The sequence below is a fragment of the Ambystoma mexicanum genome, chromosome 10, assembly GCF_040938575.1.
Source record: "Ambystoma mexicanum isolate Mex_15411 chromosome 10, UKY_AmexF1_1, whole genome shotgun sequence".
In the NCBI taxonomy this organism is placed as follows: domain Eukaryota; kingdom Metazoa; phylum Chordata; class Amphibia; order Caudata; family Ambystomatidae; genus Ambystoma; species Ambystoma mexicanum.
In genome coordinates this window covers 194093870-194118593 of record NC_090932.1, presented here as the reverse complement: position 1 = coordinate 194118593, position 24724 = coordinate 194093870, and the positions used below count along the sequence as shown (strand labels likewise).

General features: G+C 51.6%; 1 protein-coding gene across 8 annotated transcripts in view; it reads left to right on the top strand.

Moving 5' to 3' along the window:
* SORBS3 (sorbin and SH3 domain containing 3) overlaps positions 1-24724 on the top strand; it is a 683012-nt gene that overhangs the window by 252344 nt on the left and 405944 nt on the right. For 5 of the 8 annotated variants that reach the window (XM_069617708.1, XM_069617705.1, XM_069617712.1 and 2 more), the window contains exon 2: positions 211-321. The gene's annotated coding sequence lies outside the window, so the exon portion shown is untranslated. Of the gene's footprint in view, positions 1-210; positions 322-18048; positions 18195-23102; positions 23165-24724 lie in introns of those variants that run through there. The other 3 variants (XM_069617709.1, XM_069617710.1, XM_069617711.1) reach the window with 3 other exon arrangements.

The window sequence follows — 24724 nt, the reverse complement described above, 5'->3', positions numbered from 1 at the left end:
TGGATCTGGGGCCACCTGCTTGGCCTCAATAATATTTAAGCAGCCAGGGAGTGTTAGGAGGACTTCCATGCCAGAGGGGGATTGATTTGCAAGGTGGAGTGTGACGTGGACAGCATTTGCCTCTGGTCAGTGCTTGGGGTCTGGCATTGGAGTATAAGGGTGCACTCAGCCGCTTACACATAAGTAACATAATCCTTTTCTTTACTTTAGTTATACTGCAGCCCAGAAAAGACGCAGCACCAACCTAGGAAGCGCATCCCTCAGACCGACTTGCTATTCCACCACCTTGATGCAGATCACTGCCTAGTGCCTACAATCCTGGTGAGTAGTATGGGGGTTTTACTATTCAGAGGAAGCTTGAGGTGGAAGGTTACCACTCGGTGCACATGCCTGATTAAATGAAAGACTGCTATGTTATGCTTGCCGCAGTCAGTGGATGTACATAATGGCTCCTTCAACTCCTGTCAATTTATTTCATATGCTGTTTATTATGCCCTAGAACATGTTTGCCTAAAAAAACAACTATTCGGCTCGAGCCGAATAGTTGGACAAACTATTCGGTATTCGGCCGAATAGTAAATGAACTATTCAGTGCACCCCTACCTTTAATACATTACCACCGTATTTATGGAAGCACCCTTTTAGGTCATTTAGATTTGTGTTCCTATGAATTAGAATGAACTTACATCTAACTAGAGACATATCTGGGAAGCGATCTAATGTACCTGGGGTGCAAAGGTTATGCCGTCATTTTAAAACTGAGATTCAAAAGTTATTCCACTTGGTAACATTTTGTACTGTTTTGTGCCTTCCTCAACGAGAAATGTTTATGAAAGTTGTACCTTATGAAGACATTTTATCAACTTACTTTTTGGTTTAGGATTTTAAATTCATATGAGATTTCATTGAGTATTGCGGTTTTACATTTTTTATCAAAAATACTTGTTCGAACACTGATTTTAAATTGTTTTTCTGCAGTTTATATGCATTTTCGTCTTAACCATCTGTGCAAGTAATAAAACGATAGTACCCCATCCCTACCGCCCTTTCAGATGGACCTGCCTACCGTGAGCTATCCTGCATGGCCTGTGTGGGCCATTCCACTGGTGGGGAGGGGTGCAGCCTGTTTACACTGTCTCTCACCCCGCCCTCACTTGTGAAGGAGAGGATGGTCATCGGCTTGGGCTCACAATCGCAGACATGCAAGAAATAAGGACGTTTGTGGGGATAGACACTGCTTGTTTCAGTTGCGCAGAAGAATACACCTACGTTTTCAGAGTGACCTTTCTTGGACATTCTGGTATAACATGCTTTTTTTAAAACTATATTACAGCCAAACTGTCTTTTTACAAAAAACTTTACCGTATTTCCTCAATAGATCCACAATTCTATTCATTAAAAAAGTGAAACCTAAAGTACACACAATTTCAACAAAATAACTCATACATTATCTAATCGTTTTGAGATGGGTACCAAAAGTTCTGTCAAGTGGTATATAAAAGGTGTATCATTTCCTTCTCATGATATGCCCCAGAGCTTATCAGTCAGTTTATGAATGTTCCCATCCATACCAACTGCTCTTAACGCACAAATACATTTTTTCCCAAATTCTGGACAAACGCATAAAAGATGTTTAGCCGTATTCTCGCTATTATGATGGCTATACAATCTGCATATGCGAAGTGCTCTAGACAACTCCAGATGAGGGCCAACTATCTCCAAAGGTCCCACCAGATTACATTTGAGCGTCATATGTTCCATGCGGAGATAAAGATTGGTAAAGGACAGATGGGTATGAATAATCTCTGCTGTTGACTTTAGTGGCTAAGTCGGTCCATGATTGCTCTTGATCCAAATCTGATAGGTAATCTTTAATAATGCAAGAGAGATAGAGAGAGAGAGAGAGAGAGAGAGAGAGAGACCTGCCACATCAATACCCATGCACAATTCCCATGTGTATCCACGTTTCCAAATATTGGAACATGTCACATGTTTAGAGTATCACATTAATTTGTTTAGTTCACTCTGTAACAGAATGAACCAAATGTTATCGCTCTCAGAGGAATGTTTCCAAAAACGCAAGGTGCACTTCATAAAATAGGCCAGCGTAATCGTACCAATGTGAAACTCATAGTGTAAATACTCTATAGGCAACTGTGCAGGGAAGCTCATCAAGGATTTTAAAAACGTTCTCTCAAGTCTCCTTAATTCCATCTCACACTTCTGCCCCAGATCATACCCCCATAAGTACGTTTAGGAACTATCTTCATTGTATACACCGCAATAATGGTTGCCAAGGAGTATCCTGCGAGTCTCTCAACAAGGATTTTTATTGCCCCCAATTGTTGGGTTGATTCAAGTTCCAATTTCTCGATATGTCTTTTCCAATTAAGTTGAAGGTCAATCATGACTCCTAGATAATTATAACGTTCTACCTTTTCAGTGGTGATCACCTGCAGTCGCCATCTGTTAGTTGACCTGGATTTTCTTTCTCTTAGGGTGAAAAGCCATGACTTTGATTTTAGCTATGTGTGAGGAAGCTTAGGGCATCCTCACTTCTTCTCCCCTGGTGTCTTATGCTCAGGTGGCCACCGAAAGGCCATCGCTTTTGGATCCTGACCCTGGGCGTGGTTATGAAAGGGAGGATCACCTGTGTAGGGGAGACTTGGGGAGTGGGGAGAGGGCATCCTCAGGTGAGACATGGTATTTCCCATTTCCCTTTCACCAGAAGCCCTCCATCCCGCAAAGCTTCATAGGTTTTTGGCAGCCATCTTACTATAACTCCCGTATAATATCTCCCAATGGCATCAATCTGATACTGGGACAAAGAAGATGACAACTAGACCAACACATCCTCATTTTCTAAAAATGAACAAGTATCAGCTGCAACCAAGTACTGGGACGAGGAGGAGGACAACAAGAACAACAAGGAACTGCCTCTTTGCTGGTGAGCGGTAAGTCTTTTGTGTGATAGCAATGGAGGCAGAAACTTTAAAAAGTGGAGGTCCAGCAGAAATGGAGTCATCGGCTGTAGCACAATCAGCTGTGGGAGCGCGGAGAGCTGCGTGCAGGGAGACCTCTCAGGTAAGGCGGCGTGGCAGAAGGAGCGCTGGAGGCCCGGAAAGCAGTTCAGAGTTTATGCAACAGGAAGCGGTAGAAGAAGAAGCTGGATGCCAGTGACAAGCCATGAGAAGGAGGCCGGGTGGACCGAAGGAAGCAATCTGAAGTATCTTGCTTCACCGTGGTAGCATTGCTTGGTGTGCGCGAGCCACAGGCAAACCGCCGGGAGAAGACGCAAGCATCAGCACGGAGAACCAGGTACCTGTGGCAGCACAAGGACTCACGAGCAGCCGTAAAACCGACTGTTGAGTGAAACCAGAGAGAGGGAGAACACTGGGCTGACAGGCGGTGATGCTGAATGAAATTAAAGCGCATTTTGAATACCGAATGTCAGGGGCGTTGCTAGGGGGGGGCTAAAGGGGATATAGCCCCTGATCTTTTGGTTGTAGCCCCGGATAGAATCTCAGGAGCTACAGCCAAAAGACTAGCTAGCCCCCAGTCCCAACAGTTCTGACATTTGCGTAGCCTCAGGTCTTTTCCAGACCTAGCAACTCCCCTGCCGAATGTACAGGTAGTTTCTGGAAAAGAAAAATACGATGTCTCCTGCAATGACTCCAAACAATCTCCAAAGGACCTCCAGTAAAGTTCGGGTGGATCCACAGCAACTAACAAATAAACAGTGGCAAATTAGATCACATGACGAGCATGAAGTGTCTGTACTATTGCAAGAATGCCATCCCTCAGCTGGCTCGCCTGCTCTTGACGCTGATGCAGTAGAAGATGCATTGGTACAAACAATTCGTGCTGATTAAGGTCTGCAAAAAGAGCAGGCACAGTGCCCAAAACCTGGAAAAGGCAGTAGGAAAAAACATCCCTTGTTAAAACAACCAAATCTGATGAATGTAACCCCTGTGGCAGGGCGAAAGACCGCAGATTTTCACCCACAGTCAGGCTCTAGCACTGAGGTCAGACAAACCTATCCATGTTGCTTGTCACACTGAAAGTGATGGAAACCTGACATAGATCAGTATTTTGGAAGGGTTGGGAAATGTTGGCTGTCTGTGCTTAGACCCAGACTGCTCTGTTGGGAAGGAACCATGTAAGAACGGCGTGTGCTCAGGTAGTGAAGAAAATGTTCAGGTTGTGGAGGCAAATCTATCATCTATTAACTGCGAGATGGCCGCTGGATCACGATCCCAACTGTTAGAGTTACTTTCCACGAGCAATATTGCACCTGAAGCTAATATCAGTGAAGTAAGGGCGATGCACCATACTCTAAGAGAAGCTGATGAACACTTTAAATTATCATCACCCTCGATTTCAGCCCTGAATGAATTCGATATTGAGTGCTTCTGTGGAATTATACTTCAATTTGAGAGATGAAGTAAATACTATTGTCGGAATTAAATGTTATTGTGAGTAATTGAGTCTTCTCATCAAAATCAATTTTCCCAACAAAGTATGATGAGCATGTGGGAACAGATACAATTGCGTCGACAGCGGCCGGGGTCCCTAAGTCTAATGAGGAAGTCATGGCCAATGCGACAGTGGCCATGACTCCTCAATTAGATGAGGAAGACATGGCCAACCCCATGAGGGTTGAGATGGGGAAGCAAGGCCAACCATCAAAAGTCCAAACAAAATCCTAGAATGGGCATTATAACCAGCTCAGAAATGATTCAAGAAAATTCCTTCGAAGTATGCTTCTCCAGCATGGGGTCTGGCATGGATTCACATGCTCATGAATATTCCCCGTCGTCAGGCAGGGAATCCTCGGTAAAGAAAAAAACCAGTATCAGTTTCGTTTCTGATCTGTCTTTCGTAGTAATAACCAATCACTGGTCTCTGCGTCATACTGACCACAGCCAATGACTGCCCTCTACCTAAGCACCGCCTCTGGCAGCCATCTTCAGATTTTTACCGCACGTTCATGTGTTGGGATCCTCGTGCTATTGCCCTCGAGCGTTAGTGCTATTTTTTCGCGCTTTTTACAAAAAACTTCGATTCTTTCGGTCAAAAGAGCCTCAAGCTCCACCGATCCTACATCCGATCAACGGGGACCCGTGTCGGATTCATCTGTGCCCCTCAAGGGTGAAGATTTCGTCGAGCTACACTTCGGAGGACTCCAGAAGCTTCTCAGGCCCGGTCTCGGAGATGGCCCAGGAGAAGGGAAGCTCGACGCCCGGAAAGCTGTTCAGGGTCTGCCCTGGATGCCAGCTGCAGAACGTCTTCAAGGAGGACGAACACTCTTTCTGCCTTTACTGCCTTCATGAGGACAAGACGCACGTGGAGAAGGACTGTGCGTTTTGCGGCAACATGTCGTAACGGACCATGAAGGACCGCCATCAACGTCTCGCCAACTGGCTGGAGGGTAAGAGCCCGTCTGGCGAGAAGAAGAAGAAATCCGAGCGGTCTTCTAAGACCTTTGAGGGCGCCCCGGCGACGGGGGCCCAACATAAGGCCAAGCACCGCGAGTCCGCTGGCACCGGGAGCGCCGAACGGTCGGGCTCTACGGGCGCCAGGCAGGGCGCACCCTCCCCGGCACCATCAACCACGAGCCAACGCTCTGGGTCGGGTAAGAGGAAGGCCGAGCACCCGGCGAAGCTCCTGGAGAGGCCCCGGTCGAGCTCTAAGGCAGAGGAGGAGCGTGGCAGTGCCCCCTCCCTCAAGGATAAGGCGGTGAGCGCACCTAAGGTGGTGAAGGCCTTGATCCATCCGACCAAGCCCTCTATCGAAACGGTCGCGGCGGCCCTGGCTCAGCCTGTGGTGGCTGCACCAGTGGTGGCGACCTCAGGGCCCAGAATCTCCCTGCCTCCTCGGAGGGAGTCTTCCTTTGTGCCCATCGATAGGACCCCCGTGAAACCCTCCGTGGGGAAGAAGAAGGGGGGGCAGGGCGTCGTCGTAGAGTCGGCCTCAACCTCAGAAGAGGAGCTGATCGAGGTCTTAAGCCACGGCCTAGGCGTGGAAGAAGGCCAGCCCGTCGGAATGGACCCCGACGCAGGTGACGACGACGACATCGTCGAGGATACCGACGGGGCCCCTGCTCGCCCGTCGGATTCCCCTCTGCCAGCGCCGCAAGACAACTCGGCGGCCATTTTGTTGGCCATACAGTCCTTATGCTCCGAGATAAGGACGAGGCTACCGTTACCGACGGAGGAACCTCTCCCGTCGGGGGACCCAGAACCGGGACCTTCTGGTGTTCCCCCTACCAAGAAAAGAAGGATCCATCCACCACCTCCTTTTCAACCGTCGCGCCCCTTCCAGCCCTCCTCCCCGTCCACCCGAGGGGATGATACGGGGACTGACACGGCAGCGACGGGTACGGACGACGAGGCATACGACGAGGATTTTCCGTCGTCGCCTCCCACCAGGGCCTCTCCGCCCGACGAGATCGGATCTTTCCACTCCATGATCTCCAGGGCTTCCGAGCTTTTCCAACTCTGCCCTGAGGAGAAGAAAAAGGAAGGCTTCCTTTATCAGCGGCGCGAGGCCAAGAGGAAGACGGTCCTCGCAGTGCCTCTGTTGGACGACATTTGGGATGAGGGCCTTTCCCTCCTCAAGAACCCTTCCACGACGCCAGCTAGAAGAGACCGGTACGAGAAAAAGTACCGGGTCCCGGACACGGCCCCCCTATGCCTCCGGGCGCAGCCTACCCCGGACTCCGTCGTCTCCGCGGCAGCCAGGAAGAAAGCGGGGGGGGTGCGGCCTCCACATCGACTTCCCCGCCAGACGGCGAGGGAAAGAAATTGGATACTATGGGGCGTAGAGTCATCTCGTCGGCAGCGACGACGATTAAAGCGGCCAACGCCTTGGCTATCGTGGCCCGCTACGACAGGGAGCTCTGGTACAAGATGGCTCCCCTGCTGGATTTTCTGCCGGACGACAAGAGGGCGGAGGCCCTTGAGATCCTGCAGGAAGGTGAGGTGGCCTCGGACCACGCCATCACCGTGGCGACGGACATCGCCGACACTGGGTTCCGCCAGCTGGGCAACAGCGTTTGCCTTCGACGTCGTGGATGGCTCAAAGCTACGGACTTCCGGCAGGACGTCCAGACCAGAGTCCTGGACATGCCCTTCGACGGGAACAACCTGTTTGGGAAGACAGTGGACGATTCCCTTCAGGCCATCAAGGCGGATACGGAGACGGCCCGGGCCCTTGGAGTCCTGCAACGACGGACGCCCTTTCGGAGCGGCGGAGGCAAGGGCACCTCCAAAGGTTCCGGCGGCGGTTTCGCTTCCTACCGTCAAGCGGCCCGCTCGTCGTCGCAAGAGGCCTACAGAGGACGAGGCAAGTCTAGCGGACCCCGCCGTCGTCGCCAAGGAGGTCAAGGTGGCAAGGCCGCGTCCAAGCAGGATTGAACCGGCCGTGGGGTCGGGCCCCCACCGAAGCACCCCGGTGGGAGGCCGGCTGGCGGGCTTCGTCAGCGTGTGGGAGTCCATCTCCACCGACCGTTGGGTGCTGGACGCCCTGGCCCGGGGCCACGCGCTCGAGTTTCAAAGAAGGTGCCCGCGCGTCCCCCCCGTGGCCAGGAAAGAACTTCACGTCCCTCAACTTCTCCTGGAGGTAAAGGCGATGCTCAGAAAGGGCGCCATCGAACTCGTCCCAAAGAGGCTTCGGGGCTCCGGAGTCTACTCGAGATACTTCCTCGTGAAGAAGAAGACGGGAGGATGGCGCCCCATCCTAGACCTGCGACGTCTGAACAAGTTCATCAAGGCGCAGAAGTTCCGGATGGTCACCCTCCAGCACGTCCTGGGTCAGCTGGAGGAAGGAGACTTCCTATCGTCGTTGGATTTGGAGGATGCCTACTTCCACATTCCCATCCTAAAGGGGCACCGCAAATTCCTCAGATTCGTGGTCCAAGGGCGTCATTACCAGTTCAAAGCCCTTCCCTTCGGACTACGGTCGGCACCCAGGGTATTCACCAAGTGCCTTGCACCGGTGGCGGCGCAGCTGCGCCGCGAGGGGATTCACGTCTACCCCTACCTGGACGACTGGCTCATCCGCGCCAAGACGAGGGAGCTCGCCGTGGTCCACACGGCAAGGACCGTCCAACTCCTCACGGACCTGGGATTCTCCGTGAACTACGCCAAATCCCACCTGGTGCCCGCGCAAGTCGCACTGTTTCTGGGAGTGAGGCTCGACACAGTGTCCCTTCTGGCCTCCCCGTCGGAGGAGAGGACCAGGACCATCTTGGGCAAGGTGCAACGGATGTTGGTGGCCGACGCGGCCAAAGTGAGGTCCATCAAGTCCCTCCTCGGGATGATGTCTTCCTGCATCTACCTCATTCCCATGTGCAGGCTCCGGATGCGCCCGTTGCAAGAATTCCTGGATGCGCGTTGGATCCAGACGACGGGCAGCTTCGAGGAAAGGATCAAGCTCAACGAGAGTTTCCGACGAGCGATACGGTGGTGGGGCACCCGCGCGCATCTGACGGCGGGCATGGACTTCCAGACCCCAGCCCACCAGGAGACTGTGACCACGGATGCCTCCCTGGAAGGGTGGGGAGCGCACACCGAAAATCTGCACGCAAGGGGACTCTGGCTCCCGACGGAGAAGTCCCTACATATCAACGTCCTGGAGCTCCGTGCAGTGTTTTGGGCCCTCAGGTCCTTCCTTCCGTCCCTCAAGGGCAAGGTGGTGAGGATCTTCACCGACAACACCACCACCATGTTTTACATCAGGAAACAGGGCGGAACCAGGTCCCCAGCGCTGTCCAAGGAGGCGCAGGACCTGTGGCATTGGGCCGTCGCCCAAGGGATTTTTCTGGTGCCGTTTCATCTGGCAGGGATAAAAAACACCATCGCCGACTCACTCAGCAGGGAGCTGCGCTCGTGCCACGAGTGGGAACTACGGCAGGATCTGGTGGATCGCCTCTTCCGACGGTGGGGCACACCCCAGATCGACCTGTTCGCGACGGCGACGAACACCAAGTGCCGGAGGTTCGCCAGCAGGTTTCCCCAGACGAGGAGCATGGGCGATGCTTTCTCGTTCCCCTGGGAGGGCCTGTTCCTCTACGCGTTCCCTCCCTTGCCTCTGCTAATCCGGCTCGTCAACCAGCTCAAGAGGTCACGGTGCAGGATGATCCTCGTCGCACCTGCGTGGCCGAGGCAGATATGGTTCCCGGACCTTCTGGACTTGTCAGCGTCCCCGCCGATCAAGCTGCCGGCGGACGCGGATCTACTCTCCAGGGAAGGAGGCGCCATCCTCCACCACGACCCGAAGTCGCTGAACTTGCAGGCCTGGCTCCTGCAGCGCTAGAGTTTGGAGGATACGACATACCGGCCGATTGCAGAGAGGTTCTTGCAAAGGCCAGGGCGTCCTCGACTCTTAAATGCTACGGACACAAATGGAAGAGGTTCTCTGTCTGGTGCCACGCACAGAAGATTAACCCTCTACGGATTACGGCTCCCCAAGTACTGCCGTACCTGCTGACGCTGGCCAAAGCTGGTCTGGCACACGCGTCCATCAAGATTCATCTTGCTGCGATCTCCCGATACACCAGAACCACGGGCCGGACGTCCTTGTGGTCTCATCGTCTGGTGAAAGAGTTCATGAAGGGACTGTTCAGATCGTTCCCGCCGGTGAAGGCTCCGGCCCCGGCGTGGGAGCTCAACGTGGTGCTGACCAAGCTCATGGGACCTCCGTTCGAGCCTCTGCACTCGGCCCCGTTGAAGTTTCTATCGTGGAAAACAGCTTTTCTTGTGGCCATCACCTCCGCACGACGAGTGGGAGAGATCCAGGCCCTTTCCTGCAAGGTCCCGTACTTGACTTTCCACGACACGAGGGTAGTGCTCAGGACGCACCCCTCCTTCATGCCCAAGGTACCGTCGGACTTCCATCTCAACGAACCCTTGGTGTTACCTGTGTTTTTCCCGTCGCCTTCGTCGCCGGCTGAGAGGACTTTGCACTCGCTGGATGTAGCTAGAGCGCTGAAGTTCTACGTGGACCGCACGAAGGGTTTTCGGAAGACGTCACAACTCTTTGTGAACTTTGGACCTGTCAATCAGGGGAAGGCTCTCTCGAAGGCTTCCATCTCCAGATGGCTCTCCGGCTGTATCATGTGCTGTCACCGGTTGGCAAACCGACCGCTGCCTGGCCGTCCGAGAGCCCATTCCACCAGAGCGATCGCAGCTACCACGGCGTTCCTATCTGGTGTGCCCCTGCTGGACATATGCAGGGCTGCTACGTGGAGGTCGACGCACACCTTCACGAAATTCTACTGCGTCGACCGGGATTCCAGGGAGGAGTCCAGGGTCGGCCAAGCAGTGCTGCGCAACCTGTTCGCCTGAGGTGAGCCTGGTGAGGAGGTAAGATGCTTAATGTTGAGTTGATGTGATGCTTAATGTTGAGCCTTTGCCACCTCCCGTGGTTGTGCATGTGTGTACTGCTATGTATTCTTTATTCATGAGCATGTGAATCCATGCCAGACCCCATGCTGGAGAAGGAACAAGTTACTTACCTGTAACTGTTGTTCTCCAGCATGGGTCTGGCATGGATTCACATGCGAACCCTCCCGCCTACCCCTCTGCGGCTCTTCACTTGGTCATACTGCCACTTCACGTGCTTCCAAATCTGAAGATGGCTGCCAGAGGCGGTGCTTAGGTAGAGGGCAGTCATTGGCTGTGGTCAGTATGATGCAGAGACCAGTGATTGGTTATTACTACGAAAGACAGATCAGAAACGAAACTGATACTGGTTTTTTTCTTTACCGAGGATTCCCAGCCTGACGACGGGGAATATTCATGAGCATGTGAATCCATGCCAGACCCATGCTGGAGAACAACAGTTACAGGTAAGTAACTTGTTCCATATGCGAGATATGGTTGAAACAGACATTGATCATATGAAATCCAACGTTGAGAACGAAAAACATGTAATAGTGGAGGTATCTTTAAAACAAACTGAGATAGCTTGTCAAACACAAACAATCGGTGTTGATTTAACTAACTTGGAAAACAGTGGAACGAACTGTAGCCCTGAAAAGAAGCTGGAGAAGAAAACTCAGCTTTCTGGAGGGGTCCTGATGAGTGACGACATTACTGAAGGAACTAAATATCAGTCTAGTGCTATGCGAACCAGTCGTCTTATCACATCTTGCGTTTCCACAAATTTCCCTGTGACTGTTGGTATCAGCTGAGACTCTGAGGAAGAACAGAGAAAGATAGAGACTCTATCAAGTCAGAGTAAAGCCATCTAAACTTCTATAACTACTAGGCTCATTAACGGGGCCACGCTTATACTATACATCCAAACCACGATAGTCTCCGTCCAAATACAGGGCAGCTTCCCAGTCTCACTAACCTTCTGGAACAAGGGTGCAACACCATACCCAACTATCAGGGTGCCGCCGGGTCCTGGACCTCTCAAATCTTTGCTCTTTTTTTATAAACATGCATGCCGAGTGCACAGGGGCAAAGGGGGCAGCGGCCCCCATTCTCCTTGTACAATGGGGGCAGTAGTGTAATTTCCCCTGTGGATATGTTGTAAAGCATTTGCATGCAGGATCTTTGCAAGTGCAACTAAAAACGAACATAATACAAAATCTGGACTGGGCGAAGGCAGTTTTAAGAATGCACGTATGCTGTGAATGTCTACACGCTCACTCTGCAAGGCAGGGCTTCTGGCTCCTCTGCTGCTGCGCTCAGGCTTTTTGAGGTGTTAGCGTTGTTGTGGGGCTGGCGGCCGTCACGTGGTCGTCCTCATTGGTGCTGGGGGGCCCAGCACCATGCTGATATGCCAGGGTCACCCGGATTTACAAGGTGTTGCAGGACAGGGCCCTGAGAGGCTGTGGGGCACAGCCTGGGTGCTGGAGCACTGGGGATGCCTGGAGCATCCTGGATGGTGGGTGCCTGGGTTGGAGCCAGGGCACCAGGCCGGTCTGGGGGGCCCAAACCAGCAAGGCCCTGCAGGGCTGTGGTCACACAGCGTGGTGTCTGCAGGCCAGGACCGCAGGACTGCGATCACACGGTGTAGGCCTGCGGGCCCACAATGAGAGACGGAGACAACAGGAATTCCATAGTTGGAGTCTGCAGCCGTTCTCCTTCACGTGCCTACAGGTGCACTTAAAAGGGCAATACACGTGGGAGGGACACATTCCCTTAAAAGGGTAATACACAATGGGAGGGTCACACATTACAAGCATGCATCTCGCAAAATGAGCAAGTGCTGCTAACTTCAAAGTGGGAAGGCCGCCTCATCATCACCTCAGTCTTGAATGGGGGACAAGCCAAAGCAATTGGACACGCCATGCTTGTTGTTCTCCTTTTGCTGTTTCTTATTTTTCCTCTTTCATTTAATTTTTCTTGCTGTAACTTTTTAATTTCACTTTATTTCCATTCTTTCTTCCCTAACTTTATTTTGTAATCCTTTTTTCGCCATCCTTCTCGCCTGTCAACGTTCTCTTTTTCTTCGCCTCTCTCACCTGACCCCACCGATGTTGCCGCTGTCTCAATCTTCCTCTCTTAAGCAGGGAGTCAGTCCCCAAACTCTCCCGGGTTTTAAACTGGAGGCAATTAAGTCACACTCCAATAAGATAGCTCAGCATGCTAAATCACCTGCTGTGGAATGCTGTGTGCTGCCAGAGGGCCCACCTGCCCAAGAGACTGGTAGAGAGGAATGGAAGGAGGAAATATGGAGAGAAGTAGAGGAAGGAAGTAGGTAAAGACATGGAGAGAGAAAGGCGGGGCGTGGGCTAGAGATAGAAATTAGGAAAGTAGAGGAGGGAGGTCAAGGAGTGGGAGAGAAATAGCATGGGTAAGTGGGGTCGGAAGGGGCGAGCGAAAAGAAAGAATGAGCCAGGGATCAGGGTGTAATGTTTGGAGAGAGAGAGTGAAGGAGGGGTGATAGGGAGGAACACGGAGGGACTGTGAGATGGAAGGAGCAAAAGAAAGAAAAACTAAGCCTTTGAAGGATTAAGAGAGGGAGGCAAAGAAGAGGGAGTGATAAATGGGGAAAGATAGAGGGAGAGTGGATAGAGGGTAGGAGGTGGGAGGATGGAGGGGTATTGGAAGGAGGAGTGAGATGGGAGGGGATAGGGGGAGGCAAGTGCAGAGGGGCAGGTGCAGGGTTGTGTAGATAAGGGAAGACACAAACCCTGTGAAACAAAAGGTATACAACAGAAAAATACTCAATACCCCCGCAGGGGCAGCAAGGATCCAGGAAGAGATTTGCCACCTTCCAACCATTGCAGCAGAACCATAGACCTTCAGAAGTGCCCGCCTTCTAATGGTGCGGAGAAAACAGCAACCAATCATTGTGGCGTTCCCCCAACTCCCGAATGTTACATTGACAGCCAGAGATTATTTTCAGTTTGCCAGCGACAGCATCAGGGCCTTTCAATGTTTTCAATTGGAATGAGCCTTGAGCCTCAGAGTGCAGTCTGAGAAGCTGCCACATCTTGGCAGTCTTGCAAGACATAGGCTACGTTGTGTTTTGAAACAACTGAGAGAGAAAATATATGTGTATAACTATACCTCTCACTTTTCCACCCCTAACCTCACCTCTATCTCTACAACTTTATGAATATGATTGAGATAGTAATGTGTTTTTTTGATTAAGACTAAGTTATGTTCATGTGTGTTATGTGTTTTAGTATGTTAATGAATTCTACTTTTTGTGGATATTCTACACCTAAGCGTGTTAGGAAGGGTGGCTGTTCTTGTGGAATTTGTCTTTTTGCTACAGTCTTACAAGACAGCAACGTGCTCCTTTGAGTTGGAAATATTAAATGTGTGCTTTGAAGTGCACACGTTACAGGCTACCCTTGCTGGCACCTTCAGGTCATCTCCTCCCTCAGGCCTCTTGCAGTATCCAGCAACCTTCTAATGCGCGAATTGCATTTTCTCTTCTGTTTCCTTTACATTCGCACCTGCTGTCAAAGAGTGATTATTAGCTTTTCAGTGGACATTTAGTATTTCAGCTCCCTGCTGGCTGCCTGTCCATGGTAATCTGCAGCTATTAACCCCCTTGCTGCACTCTTTTGACTCCTTTATAAATATCTGCATACTACGGGTACTTTGAACAGTTTTTTCCAACTCAAGGTAAGGGGGCTCATAAACATAATTTTGAAGTAGACCCGAACAGTCCTGACACCTTTTCAGCCAGCCCTGCAGTTTCCATTGGCATTCACTTCTGCTAACCCTCTGGCCCTTACAAACCATGGTCAGTGATTTAAATATGATTTATGGACAGTGGTCGAAGTGGGCCGGAGCAGCTGGGAGCGGTGCTCCTCTACTCTTTTTTAAAAGTTTTACTGTACCTATACTTTAATTCACTTAAACAGCTGGCGCATTTGTTTGGGGGTTTGTATTTTGCGTGGGAGGGGGTGTGGCGATAGGGATGGTGGGGTGCGGGCCGGGCCAGCAGGGAACTTAGTGCCACGACTTCCTTTCATACACTTCGACCAGTGTTTATGGATTTGATTCATGAGGTTAGTGAACAAAATCCAGGAAAGGTTCCATGCGTGAGAAAAGTTCCCATTCTCAGTGGGCAGGCCTGTGCCCTCTATCAAATCAAAGCACATTGGTGCTTGCCGGAACCTCATAGTTTGCGGTCTCAGCTGCGAGGGCCTGGCTTGAGTGGGCATGCACTATGGCCTCCCTCCCCCTGTTGGGCAGATTTTGGGTCGTTGGCATTGCTTAATTTAAAATGATTATTCTGGTAGCCTGCCCATTTTACACATGGACACCAATAGGGGTGAATGTATCAGATGGCAGCTGTGCGTGAAACCGTATTTGCATGGAAGGATTGCCTGTAATGGGTGTAGCTTCAATGCACTGTGTTTTACATTCAGAATGCTCTGCCTGTACTCGTTTCCTGAATGAAACGCCAAGCCTTATGCTGTGCTCGTGTAAACCCCTCACACCAGAATCCCATGCTTTACCCCACGATTGTCAGGTGTGTACAACCAGTGTGGGACTGGGACATGACATTCCCATGGGCACCAGCGAAAAAGTGGCCCACAATCGAAAACCGAAATTCATTACTTTTCGGAAAAGACTGTTTGCATACTACCCTGTGGGGTATTTTTAGTGATATACATTTAAAATAGTGCATTTGAAAGAATATTTACTTAGTAACATTGGTTAAAACGATTGTAGTAGTAGCTTAAGATACTGGCCCACACTGGCTAAAAAAGTGGTCCATTCTGGCCCAAAAAAACGGGCCCATCCTACAGTCATGGGCTGGCACTTCGGGCATTGCCCTATATGCCAGTTCAAGCCTGTGCGCAACTTCTTGGTGTTCATCGTGCTAATGTTTGCAGCAATAGGGTTAAGAACGTCCAAAATAAAAATGTAAATCTTGCCCCAGTGCTGAAAATCAAAAGTGGCCACACGTGTGTGCATGGCTGATTCTCTGCCATAGGCCCCCATCTCGCCCGTGTGTGCGTGACTGATTCTCTGCCATAGGGCCCCATCTCGCCCGTGTGTGCGTGGCTGATTCTCTGTCATAGGCCCCCATCTCGCCCGTGTGTGCGTGGATGATTCTCTGTCATAGGCCCCCATCTCGCCCGTTTGTGCGTGGCTGATTCTCTGTCATAGGCCCCCATCTCGCCCGTGTGTGCATGGCTGATTCTCTGTCATAGGCCCCCATCTCGCCCGTTTGTGCATGACTGATTCTCTGTCATAGGCCCCCATCTCGCCCGTGTGTGCATGGCTGATTCTCTGTCATAGGCCCCCATCTCGCCCAAGTGTGCATGGCTGTTTCTCTGTCATAGGCCCTCATCTCGCCCGTGTGTGCGTGGCTGATTCTCTGTCATAGGCCCCCATCTCGCCCGTGTGTGCATGGCTGATTCTCTGTCATAGGCCCCCATCCCGCCCATGTGTGCGTGGCTGATTCTCTGTCATAGGCCCCCATCTCGCCCATGTGTGCGTGGCTGTTTCTCTGTCATAGGCCCCCTTCTCGCCCATGTGTGCGTGGCTGATTCTCTGTCATAGGCCCCCTTCTCACCCATGTGTGCATGGCTGATTCTCTGTCATAGGCCCCGTCTCGCCCAAGTGTGCATGGCTGATTCTCTGTCATAGGCCCCCCATCTCGCCCGTGTGTGCATGGCTGATTCTCTGTCATAGGCCCCCATCTCGCCCGTGTGTGCATGGCTGGTTCTCTGTCATAGGCCCCCATCGCCATAGGCCCCCATCTCGCCCATGTGTGCATGGCTGATTCTCTTGGACTGTCATAGGCCCCCATCTTGCCCAGGTGTGCGTGGCTGATTCTCTGTCATAGGCCCCCATCTTGCCCATGTGTGCGTGGCTGATTCTCTGTCATAGGCCCCCATCTCGCCCATGTGTGCGTGGCTGATTCTCTGTCATAGGCCCCATCTCGCCCATGTGTGCGCGGCTGTTTCTCCTGGACTGTCATATTCCCGCATCTCGCCCATGTGTGCGTGGCTGATTCTCTGTCATAGGCTCCCATCTTGCCCATGTGTGCGTGGTTGATTCTCCTGGACTGTCATAGGCCCCCATCTTGCCCATGTGTGCGTGGCTGATTCTCTGTCATAGGCCCCCATCTCGCCCATGTGTGCGTGGCTGATTCTCTGTCATAGGCCCCCATCTCGCCCATGTGTGCATGTATGATTCTCTGTCATAGGCCCCCATCTCGGCCTTCTGTGCATGGCTGTTTCTCCTGGACTGTCATATGCCACCATCTCGCCCATGTGTGCATGGCTATTTCTTCTGGACTGCCTTAGACTCCCCCATCTCGCCCATGTGTGCATGGCTGTTTCTACTGGATTGTCATAGGCCCCCATCCCGCCCATGTGTGCATGGCTGTTTGTCTTGGACTGTTTAGGCCCCCATCTCGCCCATGTGTGCATGGCTGTTTCTTCTGGACTGTCTTAGGCCTCCCATCTCGCCCATGTGTGCATGGCTGTTTCTACTGGATTGTCATAGGCCCCCATCCCGCCCATGTGTGCATGGCTGTTTGTCTTGGACTGTTTAGGCCCCCATCTCGCCCATGTGTGCATGGCTGTTTCTTCTGGACTGTCTTAGGCCCCCCCATCCCGCCCATGTGTGCATGGCTGTTTCTCCTGGAATGTCATGGCCCCCATCTCGCCCATGTGGCATGGCTGTTTCTCCTGGAATGTCATGGCCCCCATCTCGCCCATGTGGCATGGCTGTTTTTCTGAACTGTCCTAGGCCCCCATCCCGCCCATGTGGCATGGCTGTTTCTTCTGATCTGTCATAGGTCCCCATCCCCCATCTCGCCCATGTGGCATGGCTGTTTCTCCTGGACTGCCATAGGCCCCCATCTCGCCCATGTGGCATGGCTGTTTCTCCTGGACTGCCATAGGCCCCTATCTCGCATGCTGTTTCTCCTGGACTGTCTTAGGCCCCCCACCCCGCGCTCCACAGTCTTCCCTGTTGTTGTTTTTTTTTAGCATACTCTTCCCAAGACTATAACGTGTTTGTCTGTCGCCTTTATTTTATCTGTGTAAATGAGTTGTATTCCCCAATCCTGTATGGTAAGTTGTGCTTCAATTGAACATTCAAAAATGAGTGCCCTGCAGCACTAACATTAACATGTGATGCCACCCCCAGAGCGGGTCTGAGCAGCCAGCCCCCTTCCAGAGACCCAGAAAGGCCGGCGAGGCCAGTGGCTTCTGCACTTTGCACCAAGGCAACCCCCGACGCAAACAGCCGCCTAGACTGGGTCAGGGCCTCCTTCTCCCCGTGATGGGGTGGCGCCCCGCCACCCCTTTGTCACACAGCCATGGGCCTCACAGCGCAGCCCCTTGTTCTGCGCCGGCTGCGGGCACTGACAGGCCATTGTGCCAGCGCCATAGAAGCGGCACACAAAGCCATCTGCGGCCGTGAAAAGAGAGGCCGGCTACTGACCTCACCACACAACACCCCCAGCCCCCAGCCCTGACACGGGGGGCTTTGTCTCGAGACCCCAAAAGAGCACATCACTGACACCCCCAGTGGAGGAGACACACGGCCTTATAGAGGGGGACCTGGCCCACCCTGGATGCCACCTTCCCTCTAAAAAAGGATGGGGGGGCTTCGTTATAATGTCTAGGCGGGTCCAGCCCCCTGAATCCTGAGAAACGGCAGAATTCCCGCCGGCCCTCCTGCCTACGAGGACCCATTGCCTCAGAAGGACAGCACAGACGGCCCTCCTGCTTTTTTTTCTTGTCGGTAAGTGGTTTGCGTTTTGCGCCCTTTTCTATGGCTGTTCCCCCTCCCGCGCGACTATTCCATGTGCCCCTGCTGCTTTCCCGCCCTCTGCCCACTAAGCATCCGTGATGGCGCCCAGGGGCAGCTGGCTGCAGCCCCCACCGCCGACTGAGCCCCAAGCCCTTCTGACCAATCAGAGGCGAGTCTCGCCGCAGATACCCGGAAAGTAGAAAGCATCAAACAGTCGCATGGGAACGTAGAGAAAATCCAAACGTGTCATGGGAAAACAAGAAAGTTGAGTTGTAAGTACAAGAACATGAGTTTGTAATAATGAAGGAATTAGGGTGAAAAGCGTGGGAGGTACATCTCGAGGGAGTCGTTTTTCCGTCAGCATAGTTAGGGCCAGAGCGCTTTGGTGCCGCTGTGGTGGGTATGGATTCAGTCATACTTAAGTGGGCACACGGGGGCACCCTTCCGTGCACGGATATGCTTATTTTCTTTTGAAGTTAAACAAGGGTTGAGATTTGCTGGCTTTTGTTTAGGCCATCTAGGTTGAGTTTTACAAGTAATCTTCATGTCTGTTACTTATCAGTGTTTACATTCGTAGCATCAGGTTAATGTAAAGGACTGCTGGGCTTTATTTAGAGATTACAATCAACCGTTTCACTTTTCAACATTGTCATCCCGGTTTTTCACATAATTTTTTTTTACATGGAACATGCCGTGGCATTTCACTAACCCTGTTGCGAAGTGTACGGGTCTCGCAGACGGGAGCCCGGTGTCTGGCAGAGGCGAGTCTGATGTCTCGCAGAGGGGAGCCCGTTACCTGGCAGAGGGGAGCAGGTGTCTCGCAGAGGGGAGCCTGATGTCTTGCAGAGGCGAGTCTGATGTCTGGCAAAGGGGAGCCAGGTGTCTGGCAGAGGGGAGCCCGCTATCTGGCAGAGGGGAGCTGGTGTCTCGCAGAGGGGAGCCTGATGTCTCGCAGAGGCAAGTCTGATGTCTCGCAGAGGGGAGCCCGGTGTCTGGCAGAGGGGAGCCGGTGTCTCGCAGAGGGGAGCCCGGTCTCTGGCAGAGGCGAGTCTGATGTCTCGCAGAAGGGAGCCTGGTGTCTGGCAGAGGCGAGCCTGATGTCTCGCAGAGGGGAGCCCGTTACCTGGCAGAGGGGAGCAGGTGTCTCGCAGAGGGGAGCCTGATGTCTTGCAGAGGCGAGTCTGATGTCTGGCAAAGGGGAGCCAGGTGTCTGGCAGAGGGGAGCCCGGTCTCTGGCAGAGGCGAGTCTGATGTCTCGCAGAGGGGACCCTGATGTGTGAGTGACTTTGCCCCTACTAGGGAGGCTAACCCTTAGCCGAGCTGCCCAGCCCTGCTACCCTTGCAGAGTAGAGCTTATTGTATATGTCTGACTCTACCCCAGCCCTGCCCGTCTTGCTCAGATAGTAATACTTGAGGAATTAACCAGTCATGAAGTCTTTGGGGGATGCGTTATATGTAACTAACTATGATGCCCCTGGGCTTTTGGCCTCCAGAGTCTTTGCCTGACATATGACCGACTTTCCCCCAGCCCTGCCACCTTTCCGCGTGACTTAAGCCTGGCCTTTGGGGGACTGTGTTGCAGGCAGCACTACTGGACTGCAAGCGGCAACCCGCTTGGCACGCGCCTGACTGTGTTAGGCTGAGTAGTGTGGGTTCCGCCCCTGCTCTTGTACCTGAAACCTGTCACTTGTGATAATGAAATGATAGTACAGACCATATTCTAGCTTTGTGGAAAAATTGTGGCCGTAGGCCTTTTATTTTCTACAGAAATAATGCCACACAATAATCATGACAGCCAAACATCCTTATCAATCGCTTTTGGGCACCTCGTGTCCAAGGTTATGGATGCCGAGCCTTCCCTTAGGCTAGTTTTCGTTGCCCTGAGGCATCTCTTCCTGGACACGTGCCGCCGCCTACGACTTTTTCTTCTACCATGTACCGATGAAGAGTACTTGGCGCTCTTGATCCTGTTCCTTCTTCTTTTGCCGGGTGGGTTGGGTGGTAATACGTTTCCTTTTCCCCTTTCCCAGGTCCGGGGAGCCTACCCGAGTGAGGTGAGCTCCGGACCTGTTTGTGCCTCCTTGGGTTTCACAGGGGTATTTATCCTCCCTGTCCCCTTTGATGTGTTGCTGGGGGCCGGGCTTCTTCCTGCCCCCCCTGCTGCTTCCTTCACACCTTTTGGTGCGTTCCCCTGGCAGCACCGAGGGTGGGGGCGCCGCTTTGGCTGCCCCTCCCTCTTTGTTTCCCGCCGTTCGTCTCCCCCACCCTGCGCCTAACCCCCAGGCCCTCCATCGTGTCATACCCTGTATGGCACGGGGCCTGGGGCATAGGCTGAGTAGTGTGGGTTCCGCCCCTGCTCTTGTACCTGAAACCTGTCACTTGTGATAATGAAATGATAGTACAGACCATATTCTAGCTTTGTGGAAAAATTGTGGCCGTAGGCCTTTTATTTTCTACAGAAACAATGCCACACAATAATCATGACAGCCAAACATCCTTATCAATCGCTTTTGGGCACCTCGTGTCCAGGGTTATGGATGCCGAGCCTTCCCTTAGGCTAGTTTTCGTTGCCCTGTGGCATCTCTTCCTGGACACGTGCCGCCACGCCTGAGTGGGTGTTGCCTAACCCGCTCAGGTCCCCCCAAACAGCGAACCTATTTGCATCCACGTGCTGCTAATGCTTGAAAGATGTTGTCCGCAAATCTGCCCATCCCTTTATTGGATAAGTGCACCCCGTCCTGATGAAACCACTCTGGGTCATTTTGTGACAGCCCATGTCTTATGAAATGGAGACCCGTGCTCCTACAGTATTTTTCTACAGCTTTGTTCAGTTTTTTCCGCGCTGTCTCAATGGCCTGCCGTCTGTGTACCCCATACCAAATTCTGCGGGTAATTATCTCTGACATGAAAATGTTGGTTTTCCACCAACAGTGGGCTATTGCCCTTAATGATTCGCATATGCTGCGCATCAGCTCACCCCTATTTGTCTTAACCAAGTCATTTCCCCCTAAGTGGATGACCAGGTATTCGGGAGGGTCCCTGAACCCGATCAGGTCCGATAGCCGATCGTGGATGTCCTCCCAATGCATTCCTGGGAGGCCCCACCAGGACGTTATTGTCCGCTTAAAATGTAATCCTTCTCTGAAATCTTCGATCCACCTGCCTGCTCGTGTCACGAATGAATGGCCGACTATCCATGCCGACTTGTAGGGGGCCTCATCTGCATGGGTGGATGGGAGATGAATCATATCAAATACTCTCGCACGTATTTTTTGAAACATTGTGACTTCCACCCCCCAATTTTCTTTACTCCTTTCGCCCCTAGTCCCCCTGCCCATGCGGAGGTGGCTGCCCCTATCCTGAAGGAGTGGGTCCCAAACTCGGCTGCGTCCCACCCTGCTTTCGCTATTGTTTTCTTTAGCACGGCTTGGAATTGATACCTGCTGAGGGCTTTGCCATCCCTATGTATCAACAGCTGTCCCCCGACCTCAGGTCGTACCTTGAGAAATTGCTCAGTAATGCACCTGGGGCAGTGGTCCCTTTCCTTAATACAATTTAGCTCGATTGTTCGCCCCTTCCCTCCTTGGTCCGTTTTTGATCTCCTTAGTAGTATGGACATACCCTTATAACCTATGCTGACGTCGCTCCTTGCTAGCCCGTCTCCTGCCATCGTGTTACTTGCTACAAGCTCCCCGACCCTGAATGCACCATAATATACCAATGCAAATGCCGCCCTGAACAGCATACTCTCATAGCTGTCGCTACATGTGCTATGCAATAATTGTAACAATTTTACTACTTTCAAAAAATTCAGGGGCCTCCTGTTGTCTGGTTCCCTGCTTTCTAACCTAGCCCACCCCTTCATTGCGTATTTCAACCGTGGGCTTGCTGTCGGGTCTGCCAACCCAGCAACCTTTGCTGTATACGCGACTGCAGCCAAATGTGCTGCCGCCCAGCTTTTCCTCTTCCCCTGTGTAAATGCACTCCCCAAAAAGTCACACAAATTGGAGACTGTGATATCCCCCACCTCTTTCACTCTTGATTCTCTCAACACATTATTCACATGTTTTTTATATTGCTCACCAGTTTTGTATGTTATGGCGTTTCTGGCCAATCTCTCTACTACTTGCTCTCGTGGGCTTTCCTCCTCTTCTGAGTCAACCTTGTGGCTAACCGACCCTTTTGCCATGCTTCCAGTGGTATCCATGCCTTTTTTGGCGTGGGCGTTTTCATCCTTCTTGCATCCGGCCGTAGTTCTCTGAACCTGCTCCACTGAAAACGAGACAAGGCATCAGCGACCATATTTGCTTCACCGGCGATGTGTCTCGCCCTCATGCTAACATTATTATTCAGACAAGCCAGCGTTATTGCCCTCATTAGCTCCAAGACCAGCGGGCATGAAGCGTTTCCGTTATTTATCACATGCACTACCGCCATGTTATCTGACCACACGTTTAACACTTTGCTGTTTAGTTTTGTTTCCCATGCACACAGAGCTACCCAGATCGGAAATAGCTCCAAGAGTGTAATGTTATTTGTCCATGCTGCCTCATGCCATGCCTCTGGCCATCTTTCTGCGCACCATTCTGTACCCAATATTGCACCAAAGCCGAAATCCCCAGCTGCATCCGTGAACAACACCCTTTCTCTTTCTTTGTGTATAGGTGTGCGCTAGATCACTGAACCATTGAACGATTTTAAAAATTCTTCCCAAACCTCCAAATCTTTCTTTATTGCTCCACCGATCCGCACCCTGTGGTGCCCCACCTTAGCACCGTTTGTTCTTTGTTCTACCCTTCTCTGGAATATCCTGCCTTGCGGTATGACCTTCCCTGCAAAGTTCAATTTCCCTGCTAGTGATTGCAACTCTCTTACTGTGGCCTTGTTTCTCCCTTTCAGGTCTGTGATTGCACCTAGCAAGTCCGCCACCTTCTCCTCCGGGATCCTGCACACCCCGACCCGTGAGTCAATTTCGATGCCTAAGAATTGTATTACTTGAGTTGGTCCCATCGTTTTTTCTTCTGCAAGCGGAAAACCCCACTCTTCTGTTAATGTCTTAAATTTCTTCAATGTATTTTTACACAGCTCGGAACCTTTTGGTCCCACAAATAGAAAATCGTCCAGGTAATGGACTACCTGTGCCCCCTTCATTTCCTTTGTAAGAGCCCATTGCAGGAAAGAGCTCACTTTCTCAAAGTACGCACAAGAAATGGCGCAGCCCATAGGGAGACATTTGTCTACAAAGTATTTGCCCTCCCAGTGCATGCATAGCCATCTCTGTGATTCACTCTTCACAGGCAATAGGCGAAATGCTGACTTAATATCTGCTTTCGCCATCCAAGCTCCCTGCCCCGCTTTCCTCACTAACTGCACTGCTTCCAGGAAATCTGAGTAATTTACCGACGACGCCTCTTGTGTGATGCCGTCGTTAACCGAGCCCCCTGGCGGATATGACAGATGGTGAATCAGCCGAAACTCGCCTGCCTCTTTTTTTGGGACTAGGCCCAAAGGTGTGCATATATATTCTTCAAAAGGAGGAGAACTGTACGGGCCTCCTATCCTCCCCAGTTCAATTTCTTTTCTGATTTTTTTGCCCACCAACTCCTTATTTTCTAAAGCGGATTTCAGGTTTTTTGGTGTGTTCTGCAAACCTTGCCCATTAAATGGTATCATGAAACCTTCTTGGAAACCTCGCCTTATTATTTCTGCTCCTTCCTGGTCTGGAAACACCCTTAGCCACCTTTCCATATTCTCGATTTTTATTGGTGTGGCCCCTTTCTCTTCTTTGCTCCTAGTTCCGTTTTTCTGGGACCCTGTACTTACTGGGCACTGCTCTGGCGCATTTGGCGGTAATATGCTCTCCTCCGCAGTTCTCGCATCTGTGATTGAATTTACATTTCTTCCCCCAGCTGCATGATATTCCCTTCTCAAAATTACGGCATTGTGCTGTCTCTGACCTTGCCGTCCCGTTACTCCCTTTACCACCCCCTTGTGCTGTCGGGGGTATGTTGCTCTGCCACCCTCTCTGTGCCTCGTATTGTCTACTCCGAAAATTCTGTTCCCTTGCTCTGTCATAAGAGTTATCGTATCTCCTGTTGATGTATCTGTACTCGCTTCTATAATCGCTTTGGCCATACTGTCTCCTATAATAGCTCCCCGCACTATACTGATCCCTGGTATCCCATTTCTCTTTTAGTATGTTAAATATGTATAGGTTGTAATTTTCTTCATCCCACCCTATGTCTAGGAAGCAATCCATTTCTTTCCTGAATTCATGGTCGTATTCCTTCCATGCATGCTTTTTTATTCTCCCTTTACCGGCTCTGGGCCTTGATACATGCATTTAATACTTTTACCATTTTGCCAATATTGTTATTCAATTTTACGATACCTTTCTTGGTTCCTTTCCTCTGTTTTATTTTAGGCATCTCTGGCTCTTGTGACTCCCTTGTGATCTCTCTTAACCTCTTTTGGCTTCTTCGTCGCTGCCAGCGGACTCCTCCAGCAGCAAAGGCGACATT